Source organism: Triticum urartu, chromosome 6A, assembly GCF_056163025.1.
Source record: "Triticum urartu cultivar PI428250 chromosome 6A, HENAU_Tu73, whole genome shotgun sequence".
In the NCBI taxonomy this organism is placed as follows: domain Eukaryota; kingdom Viridiplantae; phylum Streptophyta; class Magnoliopsida; order Poales; family Poaceae; genus Triticum; species Triticum urartu.
In genome coordinates this window covers 108,368,375-108,375,969 of record NC_141878.1, presented here as the reverse complement: position 1 = coordinate 108,375,969, position 7,595 = coordinate 108,368,375, and the positions used below count along the sequence as shown (strand labels likewise).

The following is a 7,595-nucleotide window of genomic DNA, read 5'->3' as shown; positions in this document are numbered from 1 at the left end:
GGGGTGGATCTTGCTTGATGCAGGCAGTTGGAGACGGTAAGCGACCGCGCCCACCCGCGCCAAAACCTGAAACGGACCAAAGTAACGGAAGGAAAGCTTATGATTAGCTCGCTCTACCACGAAAACTTGGACATATGGTTGCAGCTTCACAAACACCCAGTCCCCCACTGCAAATGAGCGTTCAGATCTGTGCTTATCAGCCAAATCCTTCATACGTTGACGAGCTCGTTCCAATTGTTGTTTGAGCAGTGCTGTCATCAAAGCCCTTTCATGCATCCAATCCACCAGGTCTGAGGGAGCTGTGGCCGATGCATCTACAATACCAAAATGCCTCGGAGGGTGGCCATATAACGTCTCAAAGGGCGAAGCGCCCAGTGTTGAATGTTTGGAAGTATTGTACCAGAACTCCACTTGATGCAGCCATTGAAACCAACGGTGTGGACAGGCATGAAAAAAGCAACGCAAGTAAGATTCCAAACACTGGTTGACTCGTTCTGTGGTGCCATCCGTTTGCGGGTGATAAGTAGAAGACATGCGCAACTCCGTGCCCGCTTGCCGGAAAAGTTCTCTCCAAATCTTGCTAGTAAAAATACGATCCCGATCGGAAACCAAGGCATGAGGAAGACCATGGTACTTGTAGATGTTTGTCATGTAAGTAGATGCAACCTGAACAGCTGAGAAGGGATGAGCCAAAGGCACGAAATGAGCATACCTCGTCAACTTGTCCACAACCACTAAGATGCAGGAATATCCTTTCGAAACTGGCAGCCCTTCCACAAAGTCCAAGGTGACAGTGTGCCATGGGTGTGGTGGAACTTCCAGAGGCTCCAGCAATCCAGGGGTGCGCACATGCTCGGGTTTTGCTTGTTTGCAAACCTCACAACTGGATACAAAGTTGGTCACCGCCATTTTCATACCAGGCCAGGCAAACAGCCTCTTGAGCCAGTCATAAGTCATGTGGATACCAGAATGTCCTCCAGACGGACTAGAATGCATCTGACGCAACATGAGTTCTTGAGCTGTTTTGTTGGAACCAAGCCACACACGTCCCTTGTATTTGATCACTCCATCATGCATAGTATACGAAGCCGTAGGGTCTGTTGCCCCCGTGTATTTGTGCAGCAGTTCACATGCCTGGGGGTCAGATTGGTACCCCTTGGTGATCTCATTCAGCCAAGTGGGTAGAGCCACAGAGATTGCTAACAGAGCTCCATGCCGGCGAGACAAGGCGTCTGCCGCTCGGTTCTCCACTCCTTTCTTATAGACAATCTTGTATTGAAGTCCAAGGAGTTTGGTGAGAGCACGCCGCTGCCAGGTGGTTGTCAGTCTTTGATCATCCAGATGGGCGAGGCTGCGTTGATCAGTGCGTATAATGAATTCTCCCGATTGTAAATACGGACGCCAATGATCCACCGCCATTAATACTGCCATGAATTCTTTCTCATATGCCGAAAGACCTTGATTTCGCGGTCCAAGAGCTTTACTGAAGAAAGCCAACGGGTGACCGTCTTGCATCAGCACCGCGCCAATTCCTGTGTTAGATGCGTCAGTTTCAACTTCAAAGGTGCGATCAAACCGCGGCAAGGCCAACACTGGCGCAGTGATAAGGGCTTTTTTCAGATGCTGAAAGGCAGCTTCTGCCTCGTCACTCCACACAAAGACTGCCCCCTTTTTAAGCAAGTTTGTCAGAGTTCTACAGACCACACCAAAATTGCGCACAAGCCGTCTATAGTAGCCAGCCAACCCAAGGAATCCGCGAACCTCTCTGGCTGAAGTGGGAGTTGGCCAATCCCGGACTGCTGCAATGTTTTTGTCATCCGTTGCGACTCCATCAGCGCTGATGACATGACCCAAATAAGTAAGACGCGATTGAGCGAACTTGCACTTAGCTTGGTTGAGGTAGAACTGGTGCTTGCGCAACAACTGAAACACTTGTCGAAGGAGCTCCTTGTGCTTTTCCAAGGTGGCACTATGTACCAGGATGTCGTCAATGAATACAAGCACACCCTTGCGCAACAGAGGCGACAACACAATGTTCATAGTGCCTTGAAAGGTAGAGGGACCACCAGTAACACCATTGGGCATGACCTTGAACTCATAATGTCCGTGGTGAGTCTTGAAAGCAGTCTTGTACTCTTCGCCGGCCTTCATCCTGATTTGATGATAACCCGCCCTCAAATCGAGGCTGGTAAACCAAACTGACCCCGCAAACTCATCCAACAGCTCCTCGATGACTAGAAATGGGTATCTGTTCTTGATTGTGATGGCATTTAATCTACGGAAGTCGATGCAAAATCTCCAACTCAAGTCCTTCTTCTGCACCAATAGAACTGGAGCAGCAAATGGACTACAACTATGCTGAATAATGCCCTGCTTGATCATTTCGGCCACTTGGCGCTCGATTTCATCTTTTTGAGCTGGAGTGTAACGGTAAGGCCTCAAGTTGACAGGCTGTGCCCCTGGTATCAACGGAATAGTGTGATCAAAGTCCCGTTCTGGAGGTAAAGTGGATGGTGTATTAAAGAGATGAGCAAATTCTTGCAATAGAGTCGATATCACTGAAGGAACCTGATCCTCTCCCTCTGACACATCAATAGCACAGAGTTGGATGACCTGATGCACATCATTACATTCAAACAGAGCATGCAATTGGGCCGATGACAGCTGATAACAGTGTTGCACACTCGGTTGCACTCCCTCCAACAAAGTTGGCTTGCCATTGTGCAAGAGCTGCAGCTTCTTGAGCCCCCAATGAATATCCATGGGGCTATGCTCTTCTAACCAATCCATACCCACAACCATATCATAACAACCAAGTGGCAACACTTTAAGAGTAGAGCAAAATTTATTGCCTTGAACCCACCACTCACAGTTAGGCACTTCCTGGGCACAACAGAGATGCCCCCCATCAGCAATGCGCACTTGCAAAGGGTGATCTGAAGTCACAACACCAGTTAGACGAGCAGCTAACTTAGCACTGATGAAACTATGAGAACTCCATGAATCAATCAACATCAACACCTTCTGATTCTGGATGAGTCCTTGCAGCCGAACAGTTTGCAGTGTTACAGTACCCTCCAACGCTGCCCTGGAAATAGTATGACATTCACTGGCTATATCTGAATGCTCTGACTGCCCATCCAAACCTGGAATTCCCAAGAGATCAAACAATTCCTGGACCACGTGTAACTGAACTGCAGTGGCACACTTGTGATCTCGAGACCATTTCTCGCCGCACAAGTAACAGAGGCCTCGTGCCCGACGATAAGCACGCAGTGTGGTCAATCTCTCATCAGTTGATGGAGATGGTTGCGCCATAGCATTGGGCGCGGGTCGACGATCGGCCGCTGAGTCTGCAGGAATGGGAGGTGGCCGGCCTGGAGGTGGAGGCAGTGGCATTGCCCCTCTCAGATGCGCCCGAACCGCTGATCCAGTATTAGTGCGACGCGGTTCGCGTCGTTTAGAAATTTCCAACGCCTCTTCCTGTAGATAAGCCAAAGAAATAGCAGTATCCAGGTCGCGAGGATTATGCACAAGGACAACAACACGAATTTCATCCTTAAGACCATCTACGAAGCGAGAGGGAAAAAGGGCGGAATCCCACGAACTGCTATGTGCCAACAGGGAGTGCATAAGCTCGTTAAATTGAGTAACATAAGCTAAAACTGAATCTGTTTGGCGTAAGTGAAAGAGCTAGCGCAACAGAGAGGAGAACTCATTGCGCTCGAATTGGTCACAGACCAATTTGCAGAAAGCTTCCCAAGTCAGGTTACGCAAGGTAAGCCCACCATTTTCGAGCCAAATCATCGCCGGCCCCGAAAAATGCATAGCAGCAGTGTCTACCCAAAGCTCCGGATCAAGGTGAAACACACGGAAATAGGACTCGCAATTCCTTTTCCAACTGCGGGGCCTCTCTCCCCAGAATGGTGGAAAATCAAGCTTGGGACGGGGAATGGAAGTGGAACGAAAATGCTGTGGGCTGCCTGAGCGGGAGGCATTCCGCTGCCGCGAGAACTCCCCAGACAATGGCAGCGGCTCGAGAGAACGGACTAACGATCGTGAACGGGAATCCTCGAGAGTGTATGTACCCATGGCCGGAGGCGGAACGAGGGTAGTAACTACCCCAGATCCAGACCCCCGAGTCGAATTGTCGCCGCAGCGGCCATCGGGCCTGTGCGTCTCCCTGCTCGCCTCCAAAGTCGTCCCACCACCAGATCGTGGGATCAGGGGTGGCAGATCCGTCGGCTTGAGGGCGAGGGCGGGGTTGCGGATGACGGTGTCCAAGTCGCGGCGAACGCCACCGATCTCGGTGCGCAGATCGTCGAGCGAGCGCTCGAGCGTCGGTCGCCACTCCGCGAGGCCCGTCACGGACGGCTTGATCTCCTCAAAGAGGGCCGTCGATGTCGCCACCGCCTCTTAGATGGAGGCGTTCTGCTCCTGGATGCGCTTGAGCGTCGCCGCAAGCTCATCGATGTGTTGCTCCATTTTGAGGGTGTGGCGTTGATTGCGCGTGGAGAAAGTGGGCTTCTGGAGATAATCAGGCAGCTCTGATACCATATGTTACGTCCCTCAACTCGATTTACTCTAGTTCATAGTGGCATAGGAGGAATTTGGGAGTTCAGAGGAGATAGGGTTCGAGGAGGAAGAAGGGGATCGGGAGGAGAGTACAATGTTCCAGATAATCCTCCCCTCTCCACCTAACGCACACCAACACTTAACCACCCAGTTCCCAGGTGGCTGGGTCGAACTTGTGGCTGGGCCGCTTCTTCCTCCTGGGCTGGCCTTCTCCAGGGTTGTGGGCCGTAGAGGTACTTGGGTCCGTGACATTTAGAGGCCCAAACTTCTACTACTAATCTAGTAATCCTAGATATGCAAGCTGGAACAATTTCAATTCCATTGGATTTGTAGGTCAATGCATCTCTGAGCTTCCAGCGAAAAAGACAACAGAAATATAAGAAAAATGTAAACAGACTTTCAAGACTAATCACAGCACACGTTTCACTATGAGTGAACAAATTTCCATACATTAATTTACACTTGCTTATGGGATTATTATTTTGTGAATAAGTTTTAACGAGGTCTTCATCTAATGCGAGGATATGTCATATGAGTCCAAGAGATTTACTAAAGCAGGGCAACTCGATTCTCTCTCTCAATTATTATCTATCTCCAAATGGAAGAACATGAGATATGTCATATCTGAACAATGATTTTCTCAACAACAACCAATTGGTTTACTCAACTATTTGCGCAATCATGATAACCCATGCATGCTTCATATTTTGTTCTAGGACATTTACGTACAGCCAATTGTAGCAGAAATAAGTTGGATAGTCTTTTTTCCCCTTGAACCACCGATCTGCATCCAAAGTACTTCTATCAATCAAAGTTGAGAAAAAAGATAGTGCATATCCATAGATAAATATAATTTTCTAATCACCACGGAGTCAATTTCCTAGGTAAGAAAACAATGTCTCTACACTGTCCACACAAATAGGAACAGTGGAGGGCGACATGGGTGCTTGCTTACCTGTTTTGTTGTTCCTGCACTAATCCTTATGTATGTGTATGGACTATGGAAGCGGTGAACACATGAACTTATTCCAATGCATCAAAAGTGTTCGGTTCTAACATTAAAAAAGTGCTACATTATGGAGGCTCACAAGCTTCAGTTAAAGGGAAAGCAAGAGTACAGACTCGGTAACTATAGAATTATTATGGAGTTGAGGAACTCCTTCCAACTAAAACATGATAGGATAGATGATAAGAATACGGTGCCGATGATTTTTCATTTAGGACGGAAAGTGAATCAGAGCCGGCAAAGCCAAACCCAACCCATCAACTGCCCTCTTTCTCTCCTCAGCAGTATATGGATATCTTGATGGACAAACCTTGTCCTTGATCTCGGGATCCAAGTCACCACAGCGTCCACACATCTTCCTGTCGTGCAGAGATATCTCTGCCATATTTACCGCAGCTTCCACAACACACCTGATGTATCGCATAAAGTTGCCGTCAGGTTGGAAGCCATGTATGATAAGCTTAGCCAGATTCTTGTGCTTGAAAGCAGGGGCATACGGCTTCCACTTCACGTCATCCTTTTCGCAGAAACCATTTTCCTTCCGAAACTCTTTGTCTGTCGCCATTATGCACCAATGATCCCATACTGTGATGCACAATGCTTTTAGGGAGGGTGCAGCTTCAAGAATAAATATTGTCCAAGCTAAATCACATCCTTCAGGAAGATTGTCCAGATTCACATGTTGTAGTTTGCTGAGCGTAGTCGTGAGCAGCTTCGGGCATTCTGGTAGAACCCAAATCTGGGATGGAAAAAGAATACAAACTCAGTGCAAGTTCCATATAAACTACATTCTCAACTGGCGGAGAAGACCCCCTCAAGTTACTATTGTTACATATATAAGTATACCATCATATGTAAAGTGAGAAGGGACAGATATGATTCAAAAACTAATGAGTACCTTTTCACTTCTAAAACCCAGATGCAGATCGGTTATGGAAGGAACATTAGCAAGGAACATAGTTAACTCAAGAGTCTTATCCGAACTGACGCCAGTTTTAGTGAGGCTCAGCTTTGAAAGCTGTGGTACAAAACCAAAATGAAGGGGATCTTCATGAGAGTACCAACCAGTATAGCTCACCCGTTGGAGTTTGGGTAGACATATCAGCTCGATTCTCTCAAATTTCCCATAGTCAACCTCGAGCTCAACAAGTAGAGCATGTTCTACTTGGAGTACAGAATGGATCCCTGAGTCGCAATAGGTTAAATGCAGAGACTCCAAGAGCTTGCAAGTGCTGAGGATGTTGGGAATGTCCAGTTCACCAAGCCTCATGTTGCGCAGCCACAGGCACCTAAGACCAGCAAATGCATCCGGACAAGCACCGATAAAATCATTGAACTGCTTCCCAAAGCGGACGAGATCATCAGGAGAGGATATCTTATAAGTCTTCTCCGTTGAAACTCGGCTGTGTCAACCTTCCGGGCTGCCATGGCATGGGCAACAGATTTCGCAATGGTGAGAGAGTCATCTTGCGTCAAGATAAATCTGATTCTGAGTTTGTTGATGGCGATGTCCGGGCTCCTTGTGCTCAAGATGCTATCTGTTACATGAGCCACGGCACTGTTGGTCCGGAGCAACTCGCTGGTGATGACAACACGATCATGGAGACCTGGAATGGAGCTAACACTTAGGAAGATCCGCGTGAGCATGGCAGGGAGCTTCAGCATTTGCTTGGACAGGATGCAGGTCCTTATAGCGTCGAGAGTGTCCACCCTGTCAAGAATGTTAAGCAGAAGGTCATTGGGCAGATTGCTAAGCATGTCTCCGTTGCCAGCGGCATCTTCGTTGCGAGTTGCTTTCCGCATTGCATTTTGCTGGAATAACAACAAAAAAGAGCCTCTTGAGGATTAACCTTGCGCGAAAGATAAACATCAGAGATCAGAGACGAAAAAAGAATACCCAAGCATCTATTCCAGCCAAAGTTTTTGCCGTGAGGTTTAGCCACTTGTGTTGTGTGAAAATGATGTATGATGAATTCCGCATGTGACACGTGCTATTAGTTTGGTACCTGGTGGT

General features: G+C 48.0%; 2 pseudogenes; both read right to left on the bottom strand.

The window, feature by feature from the left end:
* Positions 1–2,036: 2,036 nt before the first annotated feature.
* Positions 2,037–4,557, bottom strand: LOC147964312 (uncharacterized; annotated as a pseudogene).
* Positions 4,558–5,792: 1,235 nt separating this feature from the next.
* Positions 5,793–7,384, bottom strand: LOC125513401 (F-box/FBD/LRR-repeat protein At1g13570-like; annotated as a pseudogene).
* Positions 7,385–7,595: the final 211 nt, after the last annotated feature.